Source organism: Pinus tabuliformis, chromosome 8, assembly GCF_031772625.1.
Source record: "Pinus tabuliformis cultivar Carrire ecotype Pingquan chromosome 8, CPIR1, whole genome shotgun sequence".
Lineage (NCBI taxonomy): Eukaryota > Viridiplantae > Streptophyta > Pinopsida > Pinales > Pinaceae > Pinus > Pinus tabuliformis.
In genome coordinates this window covers 780,211,852-780,231,328 of record NC_142294.1, presented here as the reverse complement: position 1 = coordinate 780,231,328, position 19,477 = coordinate 780,211,852, and the positions used below count along the sequence as shown (strand labels likewise).

Here is a 19,477-nt window from a genome sequence, read left to right as displayed (position 1 = left end):
TTTTGAGATAGATATCAGAGTATTGGTGATTTATGCTTTGTTGGAGGTGAAGAGGGGCTTCTTTGCTGGGAGGTTGATGCTGGGTCAGGAATCATCGGTTGTAACTCCTCTTGGATCTTCTTGTTATATCAATAAAACTATTTGAGTTTCTCCTACATGCTTGTGGATCATTGATGCTTGTTACATTTGTATGTTTAGCTTAAATCTGATCCTAAGCTGTTTATGAATATAGATCCATGTCTTTGTATAGTTTTCTTCTTCAGTGATCTTACAGGAACTTGGTGAAGCTGGGCAAGTAAGGGAGCAGGTGGCTGGAAGCTGTCAAATAAGAGAGGGATGGATCAAAGGATTAGCGCAAGACACAGGTCGGTTATTTCTATCCCCCTCTATCTTTAATTCATAAAGGAAATACAAAAGTAGTTTTCTCCGTTTATTTCTAAGGAAGCTGTCACACCTTAGTGGGATAGAGCAGTTCTAAATAGACACTTTTCCTAGTAACACCAGGGCCTTCCCAGTAGGATGTTGTAATCGAGGTTTCCGTCAATTATTTCAACATCAATTTCTACTGTTTTGCCCCCTAGTTCAACTTGCAAGTTACTTAAAATCCCGTATGGATTGTATGATCGTCCATCAAATGCTTTTAACATTGTTGATGATCGCGACAAGGGTGGTGAGCCTAAATTTTTCCAGCAACTCATCGACATAATACATGTAGATGCCCCCTCATCAATAATTGTTCGATGAACAGTTTTGTTGAGGGCTTTCACTTGAATAAGGAAAGCTAGTTGAGATGGTAACTGAGGGTCATATCCTTTGTGATTAAAGGATACAAGATTGGAATCTGTTGGGTCAATCCCACCTATTACTGATAATAGATCCTGCATTTGGGAGAGGCAATTTTGTGGTACCTCAAGTGTCGACATAGCGGATGGCGATTGGGCCAGGTCCTCTACTATATTATAAGTCTATGCCACTTTGGCACGAGGATTAAATGTCAATTTGTGTACTACTCCCTTTGGCGGCTTTATCATTGGTTCAGGAACGATGGGTGGCACAACTTCGGTCAAAGTTGTTGTCGAACTACTAGGTTGTTCATTAGCCTTGTTATTCGACAGCTGTGGATTCTCGTAATCTTTATTCCTTGTCAAAGCATCATTTTGCTGCTTTGAGATAGATAACATAAGAATTTGGGATCGGGAAGCATTTTCATTAGTAACCAGTTTGGTTCCCGGGTTTGGAAACGGATCAGTCAATACTGTTGAGGTTTTTTAACTCTTAAAGAGTTTCTTAACTTCAGCTTTATGTGGACAATCTCTCGTCCGATGATCCTCATCGCATATCTGACACGCCGCAGGGGGTTTCCTTTGCCCAGAAAGGTTTGCAGAAGGTTTTTGAGGAGATGACTCATCTTGCTTCTTTTTCCTCCCTTTCTTTTTCTTCTTGCCCCCTGGTTGCTTCAATTGTTTGCCCTTGTCAGTCGACACGACATTTACTTCTGAGGCAAGAAGTTCCTCATTTGAATTTTGACTAGAAATCTTACGGGCCTTTTTAGATGTAGCCTTTGTTGATTTCGTGTTTGTAGTACCAATCATGCCATCACGGCATGAGAGTCATTGTTCGATTTAGGACGAGGAGGAACGGAAAATTCCGGTCTGGGAGCATCAGGGATTTTATCGTAGAGCGTGCCAGACTAAGTATAAATCAAGTCTAAATATTGCGCACGAGCAATAACTTGCTCTTCAATGACGACTCCTCCCTTTGCCACATCTTCTGTAATGGAAGGTAATAATGACTTAATAAACCATTCAGCTAAAATCTGATCAGGAACGTACGTTTTTACCATTCTACGACGACTTCGCCACTCATGAATATGATCAGATATGTGACTGGTCGTTGTCTATTTGAAATTGGTAAGAAGCTCTGTTCCTGTTTCGTACCTTATTGGTAACTGAAAATGGGTTAAAAAGGTTGTGGCTAGGGTGCTGAAGTTATCGAATGAAGCTCTAGGAAATTCGATATACCATTTTGCTGCCGAACCAGTTAACGTTCGCTAAAAAAGGTAAAACCTAATCGAATCATCGTTTAGAGTGTTAGATGAACACCACAGATGAAAGGTCATCACATGATTCGATGGGTCTTCACCCAGATTTCCATTAAATTTAGGAATATCTGACGGAAGTTTATGCGGAATCGTTGGCCACAAAGGGGCTTAAGCAATTGGATCATTCGTCAGCCGGTTTAGATCTGGTAATTCTATAGTTGCTACAAAGGGCAACTGTTGATTCAGGTTAGGCGAAGCATACCTAGGATAAGATGGAATCGCCTGAGTAGTGTGTCTTTGTATACCAGCATAATGTATTTGATGTTGGTAACTTTGATAAGGTTGATGGGCATAACCATTATAATATGGTTGTTGATAACCACTTTGGAAATGCGGTTTCCCATTACTTACAAAGACTTGTTGCTCAGGTCCTTGATATGATTGCTGGAATGGTGGTTGTTGAGATTGAACCAGCCATGGTTTTTGGACCATTTGTTGTTTCCCAATACTGGATGATTGACCAAGATGAGGCATCATAGTACTTGTTTGAGCCTGAGTCGCTCCAGATAAGGAGGCACTAACCTGAGGTTGTGATTGAGTCATTGAGACAAGAGGCTGTTGTATTGCAACCTGAGAAACTTAGGGTTGACATACAACAGGTAGCGCTTGTATTTGTGACACAGTCACCATAGCAGGTATAGTGGGAATATTCGACACAGGGTGGACTGGTTGCATTGAATATAGTACCCTTGGTTGCTGAGGCAGTATTGGTACCCAACTGCTGGATGTAATTCCAGTTTGACCTGAACTTTGTTGTAAACTCCCATATGGTTGTTCTCCGGGAGGAAACAATGAAAAGGCATACTGCCCTCCATATGGTGGCAATCCAGTACTTAAAGGGTAGATTGGCCTTTGAAGACACATTGGATCAATTTGTTGAGTTTCAACATAAGAAATACCAGATGATAATCCGGATGAAGAAATAGGAACTGACCATGTCGTCGAAACAGTCCCTGATTGGACTCCGGCTTGTTGTTGATAACTTTCCGGGACAGATGGTATACTGGCGAACATCGTTGGAGTAGCAGCAGGAGGCTCTACCGCTGCTCCATCAGATGACATAGTCTTGGATGTCAACGGTTGTTCAGACATATCTAGTCTATCCAAAATATTTCCTAGCGATTCTACAAGAACTTGCGATGAAGGGAGACTAACTTCTAAGACCAACGAGGGAACAATGATGTTATTCCAATTAAAATAAATTTTAGACGCTTTGACACAACTTGTTGTTTAAATTTTTAAGAGTCGAGAAAAAACAAAAGATGACTCTAGTCGCTTTCGATTTTTAATGACCCTGAAGTGACAATTGCTCAGATGGACCTTTTCCGTTAAGGAGTCTGAAAAGGAACGAAAGGGACTGCTCTGGAAATCTAGGCAGAGGGATTACCAAACCAATCACAAAACTGCAGAATACTTTTTACGGTACGGCAGTCAATCTTCCCGAATGCTGTGTTCAGTGCATTGCGATCGATAGGGCGACAGACACGGCTTCCTATGGATAAAGGATTAAGCCTATTGTGGTCTCCCAAAATATACTCGACAGTATGTGGGAGCACAAGTCCGTACTGGCACTTATCGTCTCAAAGTGGAGGAATCACCCAACCAACAGTGAGAACAATAGTTACTAGGATTTACGATGCCAGAATACGTCTCTAGCCTAGACTTCTAGATGTTGCGCGTTAGGTTCCAAAGCGTTGTTAAATTCATTAAATTTATTTTATAGTTGATCTTGCTTAAGAAATTTTCCTTTCAGGTTCACCGCGTGATGTAGATGTACAATTCCTAAAATGCAATCTAAGATGATAAACAGTCTTTTATCTTCTTTGTGCAATGAAAATCCTAGCTACTAAGGAAAGAAAGACAAAATTCTTTCAACAAAGAGCAAAGAGCACACACTATATGCACTGTCCTAAATCAAACCAATCAAACAGTCTAAATGCAAATGCACATGCATGTATTTGTTTTCAGCCTTCTTAATATGTGAATGATAAAAAGAAAGCTAATGCGCAAATCTGAATTACTTTTCTAGCGACAATTACTAACAAGTTTCTTTTCAAAATCAAAATGAAGACAATGACAACACTTTGCAATTTGGAAATGAAGACTTGCTTTCGACACTAGAAAAACTACTAATTCAGATCAAATACAATAGTAACAAGGTAATCGACTATCAAGAGCAATCAGACTCTCTTCTACGACTAAAAATGACACTTGCAACACTTTCAAATCAAGAAACGACAGTACAATTACGTTACTTTTTTTTTTTTTGCGAAGGAGAACTGAAAATGACTCAAAAAATACACAAAAACATTTACAGTTCTTTGCACAATGGAGGTGGAATAACAGCAAGGAAAAGGGGTTTCAAACAGAGGTATACTGACTACAGGCAGCAAAATTCATGAATAGAACTGAAAAGAATGAACACAGAAACCAAAACTGAGGAACAATGCCTAGTCTGATCAGCGCACCTGTAACACAGTGAACTTGAAATGCAGCGCACGTACTACACTCGGGAAGTGCGCTGAATTTTAGATTCATAGAACAGAGACTGCACTGGGTCAGAGACGAGACTTTGCTTGGGTTCTGGGTCACAGTCTACAGTTCAGTTCAGGGATTTTGGCCGAGCAAGTGGTAATCAGTAAATCAACAACAGGGGTAGATCTAAGGAGGTTACTAGAGCCACCACAAGGGAAATTAGAGAGTTTGTAAATCAGTTGTTTAATTCATAAACAAAACCCAAAGATTGACTGAAGCGGCATTTATCTACTTTGCATTCGCATAGCAAATGCAGTTCGAAAGCTACCTGGCTCGACTTCAGGCTCCGTCTATAAGTTTATAAAATAAACAACAAGGTAGATAAACAAACAACCTAGTCGCTCCCCAGCAGAGTCGCCATTTTGTTACAGGGAAAAGTGTCTATGCAGAACTGCTAATCCCACTAAGGTGTGGTAGCTACCTTAGAAACAAACAAAGTAAAGCTACTTTCGTTTTTCCTTTATGAAAGATAGATGAGAGAAGAACAAAGGAGACCAACCTCTGTCTTACGCTTGACTCCTAGTTCGATTCCTCTCTCTTCTAATAGTCCTTTGCTACTTGCTTCCTTGTACGCCCAGCTTCACAGAGTACCTGTAGAATCAAAGTAGCATAACACTATACAAGAACATGGATCTATAATCATAAACAATCTAGGATCAGATGTAAATTGACCATACAAATGCATAAAACATAAACGACACAAGAGTATGGAGGAAATATTAAATAGCTTTTATTGATAATCAAGAAAGAGCCAAGAGAGTTACAACCAGTTGTTCTGACCCAGCATCATGCTCTCAACAAGTAAGCCCTTCTTCACCTCATGCAAAGCTTAGATCACCCAACACTATGATGTTTCCTGAAGAAACCAACAACAATTCCTCACAAGATGCAAAATTCCAGCCTCTGGATCTCTGGGATGAGGGATCCATATATAGATATCTGTAGGGGAGATGAGTCAGCTTGTGATTTGATTAGTGTCTTCGCTCTAATAGTTCTTTCTTCCAATCGGAGATTGGTGATCTCTTACTCATCCTTGGTCGAATTCAAAGAGGTAAGTGTCACAGGAGAAGTTTCTGGAAGATTCCATGCCTCTCCACCTCGCAGATTGACACCGCCATTTGTCATTTCTCACCCATCGCACCCCATAGAAGGGCTTTTTGAAATGCAACGCACCCACATAGTGTGCTTAGATGAGATGCAACGCACTTTGCCTATGGAGCAGGTGAAATGATCCTGTTTTGACCAGTTCTGAGTGGTTTTTCATGGAGAACTTCTGGGAGAAGCTGTAATCAGTTGACCTTGTTCCTTTAGGGGTTGGAACAACACTTTTAGGGACTTAGGAGCCCTTGGTTTACGAACATTTTATGCTTGGGGTTGCAGTGCCCAAAAATGTCTATAACATGAGGTATATGTTGTGTTCATATACTTCTTCTTTATGCATTGTGTTGCACAGATCCTTGTTGATTTTTGATGTGGGATCTTGTTTCTTACTCGTTTTCATGATTCCTGCTTGATGTGATGCAGAATCATCTATGTGATATACTTGTTGTCATGATTCATCATGTGCTTTGAGATCCCTTTGTTGTATGTTGATGGGATACTCATGTTGTCGTCATGCATGTTTGCATTGACATCCCTTTTACACCATGTTGGTGGGATGCTCATCATGCATGAGTTTGTGTCATACTGATAGGAGTCCTTTTTTATTGAGAGTTCCTGTAATAGAACATCTCTTGGAGGCACTCCTGCGTGAGGGCATTTTCCTTGTATGATAGTGACATTATCTCTATGTACATCATCACTATTAACAACACTTAATGCAGTGGCCTACACCATCTTGACACCAGGGCCCGAAGACGTAGTCCCTCCTGGACGAATTCCGTTATCAATAGCTTATTTTTTCATGCATTGATGAATGTCATGTTACTATTCTTTACAACATGTAGATGTATTCATTTATGTTATTTTAAAAATGAAATTTAACCCATTGTGAAAGTAAAAAGCCTTGGAAGGGTCCTTCGTCACACCTGGACCTGGATCAACCATCATGGAATGGGCAACTCCTAAGAATGTAGATGAGGTGAGCTCATCAATGGGATTGGCAGGTTACTATAGGAGGTTCACCATGAACTTCTTATGCATTTATTATCCTGTCACATCATTGCAGCAAAAAGGTAAGAAGTTTGGATGGACCACGGAATGTGAAGATAGTTTTCAGCAACTTAAGTAGATGTTGACACATGCACCAATGCTAAATATTGTAGATATGAACCAAGAGCTTGTGATGTGTACAAATTCTTGCAAAAGGGGACTTGGTGGAGTTCTCATGCAAGAAGGACATGTAGTGTGTTATGCGTGATGGAAACTGAATGAGCATGTTCAGAACTATCTGATGCATGATGTTGAGCTAGCAATGATTATACATGCATTGAAGATGTGGAGACATTATCTTCTGGGCAGGAGGTTCACATTGATGAGTGATCATAGTGGGTTGAGGTATTTGTTTGACCAGCTAAATATAAATGCCAGGCAAGCTAGATGGTTGGCTATCCTTAGTGAGTTTGAATTCAAGATCAGATACATTAAAGGGAAGGATAATCTGGTTGCAGATGCTCTTAGTAGGAAGCTACTGGTAAATCATATAGAAGCTATAAGCTCTTATGGGACAGAGTTACAGGATAGGTTTTGTAGGTAGGTTAGCAGCATGACAAATACATGGAGATCATGTACAGGTTACATCACAGCATAGGTACAGGTGCAGGTAGAGGTGCAACTATAGGTACAGGTACAAGTGTAGGTACAAATACAGGTGTAGGTACAGGTGCAGGTACATGGATAGGGGATCAAGATGTAGACTATTATCTCACAAAAAATGGCCTAGTGAGGTTTCAAGACAAGATCTATGTGCGGAATTGTAGTGAGCTCAAGAAGCTTATCTTGAGGGAGTTTCATGTGAAACTATATTCGAGTCATCTAGGATATCAGAAGACATTAATGGTAGTAAATAATTCTATTATTAGTTGAATATGAAGAAAGAAGTGGCCAAGTTCATGGCTAGATGCTTAAATTGTCAACAGGTAAAAGCAGATTGCAAGCATCCAAGCAGGCTACTATAGCATATAACGATTTCAGAATGGAAATGGGATGTCATTTCCATGGATTTCATCACAGGTCTTCCGAGGATAGTGAGGCAGCAAGATTCTATTAAGGTCATGGTCGACAGGCTAAGCATGGTAGCTCACTTCATTTCGGTAAAGACTACATATTCAAGTAGTGAGGTAGCACAAATGTTCATTAGAGAGATAATGAGACTACATGGTGTTCCAAAGAAGATTGTGTTAGACAAGGATGCAAATTTCACTTCTAAGTTTTGGAAGGATCTATTTGTAGGCTTGGGTACAAAGCTGGCCTTCAACACAACTTATCATCTACAGACCAATTGTCAGATAGAGAGGGTCAACAAGATCTTGGAAGATATGTTGAGTATGTATGTGATGCACTAGCAGAGGAAATGGGAAGAGTATCTACCATTGGTTGAGTCTGCATAAAACAATGGTTATCAGGAGTCATTGAGGATGAGTGCTTTCGAGGCATTGTATGGGTGGAGTTGTAGCACTCCCATCAGTTAGAGTGATCCAGTGAACAATGTAATTATTTTACTGGACATGTTGGCAGACATGGAGCAGAAAATGCATGTTATAAAGAAGAATCACAAGGAAGCACAAGATAGAAAAAAGAGTTATGCATATCAAAAAAGGGTCTTCAAAGAGTTTCAAGTTGGGGAGCATGTGTATTTGTGCATTAAGCCCAAGAAAATCTCTTTGAGGGTTGGTTCATGTGCCAAGTTGGCACTATGGTATTGTGGGCCTTTTGAGTTCCTTGAGAGGATTGGACTAGTGGAATATCGACTTGCACTACCTCCAACAATGAAAGTCCATGATTTTTTCCACATTTCATGGCTTAAGAAGTATATAAAAGATGTTGATCATGTTATTGATTGGTCTGTAATGTAGGTAGAGCAAGAAGGAGAGTTCCAACTAGAACTTCAGTGCATACTACAATGGAAACATCTCATGATGAGGAGTAGAACCATAAAGGAAGTTAAAGTGTAGTGGAAGAACTTTGGACCTAAAGAAGCTACATGGGAGATGGCGGATCAGATGAAAGCCCTATATCCTTCATTTTTTTTCCACTTGAGGAAAATTAGTTTTGGTTTGATGTTGATTTATGTTTGGCATATGTTTTGCTGATGTTTTGATATTTGTATATGGATGTAAATACTACCATGAGCTGTGTTATAAAGCTCCAGGATGTGGTATGGTTGTTATTAAGTCATGTTGTCATGATGTTTTTCTTTTGAGCAAGTCATTCATTGTAAATAATGCAATGAGCTAAGTTATAAATATCCATAGGTAGTATCTTTCTTTTCAGTGGTTTTGCTGAGGTCATGGTGTGGTTTAACACTGAGGATGGTGTTGTCCATGGGGGAGGGTTCTGTAACAGCTCTGGTGAAAAATTCATGTAATAAAAGTTAATAAAGGCAAAATAAGACCACGGTTAAGGGACAATAATTCCAAGCTGAATGTTGGGCAAATATATCCTAGTGGGCATCACTGGATATGTGTTTTCGCTAAGAAAGTTAGAAAAGGCTAAGGAAAATGCATTAAAAGGAAAAAAGACATTTTTGGCACATTTCTTTATGAAAATAAAGAAAAATAGGAGAAAATTAAGGTGAAAGGTCACAAGTTGCGTGTGGGGAGGAAATTGAAGTAAAATAATGGAAAATGAAGAAAATAGAGGCCTCATGCATAGAAACGCTTCTAAGGACCAGTTCATGGATTTTGTCAGTTCAAGTTTGGAGATTTGTCATTACTCCCTCTCTCTCTCTCCCTTGGTCACTTAAATTTTCTTGGAGCACTCTAGTTTGGAGCAAGGAAAGGAAAAGAAAGAAAAGGAAAGTAAGGCAAGCAAGGAAAAACGAAAGAAAAGTAGGACTAAAGTAGCTTCAACAGGAATACTTGCAGGTAACATTTTTCATGTGTGACTTCCTAGCTCGTTTGGACATGCATGGCTTTGCATGTTGGTGTATGGTTCTCTTACTATCAGTGGCATGGTATTGTCGGCTTATGACACTGGATTTCAGCCTAGCCTAGCCTTTTTCCAGATGCCATGGTATGTTGGGATGTTTATTTCAGTTTTGAGCTTTGGTTTGCAGGATGGATTTCAGACTCCGAGGCAGAGGTGGTCTCAAGGTTCATTCCCAAAGGCCTAGGAATCCCTTGACCGGTTTTAGTGGGATACATGGTAAAGCTTGAGGGAGTAGTCTCGGTTTAGGGCCTAGTGTTACGGGTTTGGATTGTGGTAAAGCCTAAGAGACAAGGATACAAAAAATTCCTCAAGGATAGTGATGGATTCTAGATGGAATTCCAAGTTCTATTCAGTTGTGATCAGAGCACCGATTTTGGTGTGATCATGGTTTGGTGAGGGTGGAGGTGGGTTAGACTCTAGATTCCCTTGGTTGTTCTATGAGATCCCACATTCATGCTTGGAATATGGAAAAGGGGTGATTGGTTGAAAGAGAGATTTGGTTCAACCATGTCCATGGTTAGGTGGTATATGGAAGTCCCAAACCTAGTCAGATTTTCCTATGATTAATAAAAGCTAAGTTCTCTTACTTTTGAACTTATTTATGTGTGGATTTAATGTCTATCATATCTCTGATATTTACATGGCATAATGCTAGTTATAAGCATGGTTGTGTGATTGGTTTGTGTCATGGTTATTTCACGTATTTACTTGTAACTGTTAAATGGATGGATGCAAGCCCTAATTGATGATTAGTAGTTCAATGGAGAAGGAGGTGATCCATCTCATGATGTTTCATAAGTTTTTTCAGCCATTTATGCTCTGTCTTGTATCCTAGACCTGTAGGTTGGATTGATGCCAAGTGTTTAACAAAATGTCAATCCCAGTTGGGGATGCTCAGGGCTAGCCTTGAGGGTGACTTTTGATTGACCAACATTCTTGTCATCTTTTTAATGATTTATAGTAGTAACAACAAGTTCTGGGCAGAGACCAGGATTCTGGGCTAGAAAAGTGGCTTAAATCCTAGGGTCGCTGGCATAGAAATGGAAATTCTAGACCATAGTCACTGGCAAGCAGGCCTGTGAGAGTGAATTTGGGTTGCTGGTCACTTCCTTGCCCATAGCATGAGAGAAAAAATGGCTAAAAAGCTACAGAATAGTAGTGGGACCCAGGGACAGGCTATTTGAGTGACTGACTTATCTCATGAGGGGTTTGTTTATGATGTTGAATGATTGTAAGTGATGTTTAGTTGATTCCACTTCCTTAAGGTGACATAGGAGGTCAAATCTGATCATAGTAGCCTCTCTTCTCATGCATACCCTAGTTGGCATGGTTAATTTGGGTAGATCTAGGAGGGGGTTTTACAAGTGAGATATCTTGCCATCCTTTGCATGGTTTTGAGAGTGCGTCTTCTGGAAAGACATTTCGATTTCATATAATATGAGAATCTTTCTAGAAATCTGAACACATCAGTAGATGCCTTGCTAATTGTTTTTTAGATTGAAATTTGCAAAGAATGTAAATAACTTTCATTTCACATCACATCATATTGAAATCATAATAGAAATTGGTAAACACTAAAATAAGATATATATATATATATATATATATATATAGATATATAGATATATATATATATATATATATATATATATATATATATATATATATAATGTTTAGTTTTACAAAATGTGTGCCTGGAGAGACATACAGCTACATCGTCCATATAAAATTACATGGAAAACATCTAAGTAGAAAAATCAGTAGGGCTCACGATAAAATGACATTGCATGAGCCATATTGTGCAATAATTGACCAATATGACTAGACACTGCAATTGTGTGTCACTGAAGTCCCAATGGAAGCTAATTGACCACGATCTCATCAATCCCATGTGTCAGTCCTTCCATGTGGTGCTCCACCTCTAATAGGATCTTTGCTACATCTCATCCTACCGCAATGCCCTGTACTAGTGCCACTTCCTCCTCGTATTGTTGTCTCTCTATGCTATGGATATATGTAGCACCCACTAGTCAAACAAGTCTGATATATGCATGAAAAAATCAAATAGTTTTGTCTCAGGAACATAAAAAAAAAACACAAAAAAATTCGCAAAAATTTCAAAACCTTAATGGTTGAAGCATCTTACCTGAAGCATCCAATTGCTCACCCTCAAGCAACTCGAGCTCGGGATCATCACGGAAATCCATGCTTGCATAAGGATAATCATCAATAATGATGATCTACCTGTGTAGCCATCTAAATAAGGCTAGTGAAAATTTGATCAATGATGGTCCTGCATGTTGGCTCATATGGTCTATCCTTCTCCTCATCCATGGGGTCCTTAGATATATGGGATCAAGTACAACCTATTGAGGATGTAGTAATGGCACCCAATGTAGAGAAAAAGAGACTAAGATCACACCATAACCAACGTTCTTCAACTTCCCTTCCTTTTCTTTAGTATGTTGTTCCTTCAAATTTACCAAGACACCCTCACTCCAGTTGAATACTTTTGGGTCTAGATACTCTATCCCATACTGCATGTATGATTTTCTTGCTGCATGTAGTGTTGAGATACCTTCCAATTCTTCCATAATGAACAAGATCATTCTTATAGGTAATTGGGTTGCATCCTTTATGTTGAACTTTCCATCCCTAATAGGAAGGGCTTGAGGTTTGTAATAGGTAGCAATAGAGCCTTTCACCATCTCACCACCACTTCTTCCACCTAGAAGATAGATAGGGGCACCTCGCTTTGATAATCCTATCAAAAAGTAAATATCCTCTACCTGTATCTCAAGTAGATTCTCCCAAAAACTTGAACGCATGTTCCTGAATATCCCATGAACGGAAAAGGTACTTCAAAAACTCCATTCATCGCCTCATACCAGGAAGCTATAAGAATTTCAATAACCCACAATTTTTTAGCACCTAGATGGTAGCATGGTCGTTTTCCACATTCAAATCTTATTCCTCATCTTCTCTTACCTGCCATATGAATTCCATTTTGTGCTAACGGGTACCTGAAACATCAACAAGGAAGCCATTAGGCTCTTTTACATGCCAAAAACTTGTCAAAATTTAAGGAAAAATTGAAAGACAACTTAGAAAAATGCACCCAATGCACTCCAACAATGTTTACGAGAGAATTACACCTCTTCCTAGGTGCAATGTAGTTTTCGACACAGGGGGGTGTGCTAGTCCCACGACATTTTGTATGAACCCCAAGGGCCTCAAACCCTTAAAAATTTTGCATGAAAACACAAAAGTGGACTGTAGAAAGATAGAGAAAGGTTTCATTCCTACCTGGAAGCAACAACACTTGAAATGGTTCCCTGGATTGGTTGCAATTAGCTGAAGAAAATTGAGGGCAGAAGGGATCCAAATACTCATTGTTGAAGGTAAAATGTGAAATGGTAAAAATGACAAGTCATTTCGAATATTTATGGTCATTTTCTCATGATTTTATTCATTTTTAGTTTTTTGACCTACATATGCTTCATTTTTACTATGAAACAGGTATATTTAATCCTTCTCATGGTGTTTTGAGCAGGTCGACAATTGTTAGCAGGTTTATATGATGTTTGAATATGTTACTTTGACCACATAGTACACTTTTATCTCTTTTTCGAGCTCTTTAAACCTACCAAAAAGGAACCCCAATGTAGTCATCTTTCAGTGCTTTTCGAACTCCCAAAATATGAAAATATTGTCAAGCACTTGTATTTTTGAACTTGTAAAAGTAAATGAAATGACATCTACTAAGTATATGTTTAACCCTTTTCTGGACTGAGATAGAGTAACTATGAAAAATGAGTACCTTAGTCGAACATGGCTAAGAGGTTCTCTTGGGTATTGTTTTCTACCTTTTCGGACCTAATAGAGTACCTACGAAAAAGGACATTTGGATTTTTCTTTTTCACCTCTTTTTCAAACTCTCTAAACATGAAAAAAATGTCAAGTTTTACTCTCGCTAGAATCATAAAAACGTGAAACAATGATGGACTTGTCAAACATGACAAGGCCAAACCACTCCTTCTTAGGGCTTGTTAAATATACTCAGATGGATTCATCTGAAGGATGAACTTATGGATCAATCATATGTTATCCTCCTCAAGATTGTTTAAAAAAATAGGTACTGATCAGTATGTGTTGTGGGGAAAAATGCCTATGCAGGATGATCCTATCCACCTAAGGTGTGACAGTGCCTTAGCAACAAACAGAGACAGCTATTCTAGTATTCTTCCTTTATGAATTAAGAATGAAGAGAGATGGATGAACTAACCAGTGTCTTCCGTTTGACCCTCGATCCGGTTTCTCTTCTCTTTGAGAGTTCCCAGCTACTTGCCTTTTCGCTCGCCCAGCTTCAAGAGGTTTCTGCAAGATCAAAAGAAGAGAACACTACACAAGACATAGATTCATATTCATAACTAGTTCAGGATTAGAAATAAACTAAACATACTAATGCAATCATACATCAAAGATACATCAGTATATAGGAGAAACCAAGATAGCTTTATTGATGAATAATAAGGTTTAGGAAGAGATACAACCCAGAGGGCTCCAATCCAGCATCTCCGTCCCAGCAAATGAAATTCCTATCTTCACCTTCCCTCAAAGCATTAAGCACCCAATGATTCCAATCTCAAGCCAACAACAATTCTTTGCAATAACAAAATTCCAGCCCCCAGATCTCATGGAGGAGAGATCCATATATAGATGTTTGGAGAGAGGATGAGTCAGCTTGAGATCTGACTAGTGTCCTCTCCCTTTGTAAGTTCTTGCTTCCACTTGGAGGTTCTTGCTTCCACTTGGAGATTGAGAACCTCTTACTCATCACTAGTCGAATTCACTGAGGCAAGTGTCATTGAGGAAGATTCTGGAAGCTTCCAGGGTCTTGACACCTTGTTGAATGAACTTGCCATTTGTCAATTCCCGCTCAGCGCACCCTGGTAGTGCTTCTACCTCGTTGCAGTGCAGGTAGCTAGTGCAGACTTTGCATTTTAGCGCAGACAGCTAGTGGAGCCTCTGAATTGATCCTGAATTGACTTGTTTTTGAGCAGTTTCTGGTGGAGAACTTCTGTGAATTGCTGTGGTTTGTTAGCCTTGTTCTTCTAGGGGTAGGAACAACATGTTTAGGGACTTTGGATCCCTTAGATTATGGACATTTCATGCTCAATGCTGTAAGGCACAAAAATGTCTATAACAGTATGGTTGGGGAAATTGGGAAAACAAGGGATTCCATTTTTCTAATGGTAGTGAGCCACTCTTAAACACGTTACTCTCCACTTAATCTCCATGGATATTGGGTTGGGTAGTCTTCTTCTCTTTCGGTTATCATACCATTTTCAAAGCCTCCATATCAAATTTGGGTCAATTCTGCCAACTCCATTTAGTGTTGACAATGTGTTCAAGAGACGTCATTTAGTTTATATCTCTTAAAATACTCTTAAGCCTTCATTTTGTGTCTTCCTTTCCTAATCTAGTTCCATATCAAGATCATTATAATTATTTTGTCTTAATCATCACACCCATTTCATGTCATTGATGGGGGATACATCAAGGCCCTCCTGCGATGAGTCACTTCTTGTTGACATCAACAAATAATTCAAGAAGTTGACTTAGAAATACACCTTTGGTACCTTGGTGCTTGCATACATGAATGGAAAGTTTCCTCGCTCTTGGCAATAGGTTTACATTAATGGCCTTCAACCAAAATATTTTTTGTGGTGTTCGACATCAACTCATTCATTCACACCATATAGATTCTACTATAATACCTTAAGACCCATTTACATCATCGACGATTTCTCCCACATCTGTTAATGATTACATCATTGGACAATAATATATGGTGTCTACCATGTTCAACTTCAACTCATTGATTCACATGGTTAGACTTGTACGTTGGTTGGTCGTGTAAACAATATAAAAGACCCTAGATCTAGTTTCCGCCATCTGGGCTGCGATTTCAGGAGTTATACAAAGAACACAATGGATGATGGTTGTGATCATATAGACAGTCATCTAGTCATGGGTACACTAGTTGCATATGCAGACATGTCTTTTTATCATTGTACATGTTATGTTAGCTTATGATCTGAGTATAGGTATGCTTCCCTTAGCAAACAAATATGTCATGTTGTAAATATATTGTAACTCATGAAGCTTGTCAATTGTCCTTGTTCTTGACTTGTCACAAGGTAAAGAACTTCAGTCATCAGTCGTCATCTCTGAATTTTCACTTTAGGGTGAATTCTATTATAGGCCATTTTGTCACATCTGAATAGTCAACATCCTAATGGGATCAATCAACATCCTATTTCCCCTTGTCACCATCTTTCACAAAGTCTGAAGCATGTACCTTTCATTTCCCAGAGTTTCAACCCTAAACTGCTTCATCTGAGCTAGTTTGAGGACCAACGCTCCTTGTAAGCCTACTGGGGTGCGTTCACCAATAGGTTACTCCATTATGGCCTATTTTGATCACCAAGAGGTTGCTCCCCTTCCACCTACGTTGGTTTTAGAAATATGGGAGCATGATCAGGATTCTAGAAGCTTCCCCTTCTAGGAGTTTCCAGAAGTTTTTCAACTACTTACCTTAGATAAAAAATTTAGATCCTATCCTTTCCAACATTGGAGTTTTCACCAGTTATCCTTTTATCTTATCCCTCCATCAAAGGTGGATATCTTAGCCTAGATTGCTAATTGGATAAGAACTCCCAACTTACCCTACTTCTCTATATATTCCAAGCCTTCTATGTTGTTGGGGGTTGACTTTTGGAGAGTGATTCTGCCCTTATGTTGTTGTACTGAGCGGTCATCATCTCATGCATTTAAGGTGATTGGAGGTGCATATTGTGACAAGGAAAGGACAAGTCAACAACTTGGATGAGCTATTCTACAGGATCAGCTACTACTTATGGTTGTAATCTCATTCCATTTACATTAATTGAAAGAATTCATTGTTTTCCTATATGTGATATTGTTATTTCACTTATTTTAATACCATGTTGATCTATTGAATTAAGTACTTATATGATACTCCATAGATCTCATAGTTTCTTTACCTGTTTTATCTGACTATGCAAGTTCTAATTTTGGCATTCAGAGCTGTAATTGGAGCTTCCAAGCTAAATAAGGAGTGAAGTGTGAAAAGGATTCCAGGTAGGCCTAACTTCATCTATTTACTTTAAGGAAAACCATTGTGTTCCTTGTCTCTCTGTTATTCTAGGTTAGCCACCAACCTAGGGGAGACACTTTTGTCCGTAATTGTAAATCCCATATAACACTAGGTTATCCAAGTTTATCCTATGCTAACCTAGCCTACTATACTATAACTTAGCTTAGCCTAGTCCAACCTACTCTTCCAAAGTTCTTGGCTTGATGGGGCCTGACCCAGATTCAACTTTAACTGCGCCAACCAACAAAACCCTAAAGTGCTAGCCCTTTCAATAACAACCCACGTAGTGTAGATTGCAGTCTCACTCGAAGTAGTATTAGGGGATGCTAGAACCAAGTTTTGCATCTAGAGGCATATGTGATAGTTTCTTGATACCCTTCCTGTGTAGATCTGCCTTCGCACAGATATACACCTTTTGATAGATGACTACTGCGAATCTATCTAAATGACTTCTAGATCTCCGTGAAGGTACTTAGTTATACTTATCATGCATAAATATTACAGATCTACTAGTTTTATGCAATAAATACGCATAAAAATTCATATTAAATAGATTGTAGAGCGAAGATACATAAACTTTGCAGAAGTAAATAAAAGGACACAAATGCTTCAATTTATGCTCAAAACAATCTTTATTAGATAGAAACATTCAGATACAGACTTCTTATCCCTGCGCACTCAGTTGAAGGGGCCCGCACACTCAGCTTGCAGACTTACCATGGTCTCTGCGTACGCAGCTTCAAGAGCCTTCCCCTTTCGCCTAAGTACATGAAATAGACTTTTCTTTCCTTATCACCTTGCCCTTACAATGATTCTTCACTAATTATTGATTCTTAAACTCACTATGATTCAAATTTATATAGACTTTGCTTTACAATACCATGGTCCGCAGACCATGGGCGGGTCTCAAAACAACTCTATCACCTACCCAACCAAGGGACTAAATCCCCTTTGACTTATACTAGCTTCACACTCCGCTTTTCCACATTTCACGAAGACTTTACATTCGCTACAAAAAATAATACAAAATTGACACAAAACTTAACAAAATTGACCCTAGGGCCCTTATCCCAACATTACCCCAACACAAATTGGGTGACTCACCCTCGAGTTACTCAGTTGGCACCTCTATCTTATTGTGGAGGTCACTGAACTCTATTTGCAACACAACTATGTTAGCAGATCCCTGCTACACTTTCTCTACCAACTTTTTTATAGTCGGGCCTTCCATCGCTAGGCGCATCGTTCTTTGTGTCTACTGGAGTGTCTTCAACTTGTCTTGGACTGACATAGTAAGTGACTTGCTTCCTTTGTCCATGGACATATTTTGGCCTTTAAAACAACCTCTTTTCTCTGTAGCTCTTCAATTTATGATTACAACTATTTTCCTTCCTACAATCGAACGAGGTGCTTTACTGGTGCTAAAGTGCACATAGTTGTCCCAAGTTCATCAATTTTTTCTGTATCTCCTAGATGTATGGGCCAAGTTTCTGCAAGTTTGGGTCCTCCTGTAGATTCATCAATATTTCGATGGCCTGTTCAAATATCAATGTGGAGCATGTGACTACTACATCCAATGTGCCCTGATCTCCCTTATGGTTGCTCCGTGCTGCTCCCAGATTTCTGGTGGAGCAATTGGTTGAAATTTCAATTCCAGCTCTGAGATTCATTTAAAATTCAAATTTTACCCAACCAACCTCATCCTTTAATTCTCTTACTGCGGCAACCAACTTCTGAATCTTCACATCCACTTCTACATGCTTTGGAATGTGAAGTTCTGGCAGTGTCTTGCATGCCTGCGTAATTTATTCCTCCAAGCTCTCTCTTTGCACGGCCAGTTCTTCCTTCTATTCCAGTGCCTAAGCGTTTTCTACGAAAATATGCTCATTTTTTACCTTGACCTCACTGATGAATGATAGTGTGTGCTACTTCTTGATCTTCAGCTCGTCTGAGACCCCTTGATGAAGTGCGTGGAGGGTCTGAATAAGCAGTGCAGCTAAGTTGACACCCACATCCTTGATCTGCTCGAGCTAGGTGTTTTCTTCATCTGCCTTTGGGCATAGTTATCCTTCTAGTAAAAGAATGACCCTTAGGTCCATAGTCATGTCTGTGTCTAACACAGATGCTCTGGATTGTTGCACGCTTGCTTGAATCCCGCTCTCTTGTCCCACGCTCACCTAAATTCGACCAATTTGAATCTTCAACTTGCATAGATCCTTCTCCATGCTCCCCATTGTCTGCATGTAATGCTGCTTGAATTATGTCCACAGCTCTATTGTTGTGTCACAGACCTTGTTGTTGATCTCATCCAAGCCTCCCTCAGTGAGGACCATTGGATCCGCATGTGCATGCTTATCAGATTTGTTTTCTTTCTAGACTCGGAAGCAGCCTCCCTGTTCTACTTCTGCAATTTAAAGGGAGTGCTCTGCTCCCCGCCACTGCCTCCTTCCTCCTCAGACCCTTCCTTATCCGCAGTATGCTGAGAAGCAGACTCCTCACCCTCCAATGTGGCCTCCTTTAGGGAGCGCTCCTTGTCAGCAGCTGCCTTAGCAACAAGTTCCTTCTTTTCT

At 39.5% G+C, this 19,477-nt stretch overlaps 1 pseudogene; it reads right to left on the bottom strand.

The window, feature by feature from the left end:
• The window catches only part of LOC149237911 (putative LRR receptor-like serine/threonine-protein kinase IRK), a 33,121-nt pseudogene extending 21,190 nt beyond the window's left edge, over positions 1–11,931 (bottom strand).
• Between the last annotated feature and the right edge of the window lie 7,546 nt (positions 11,932–19,477).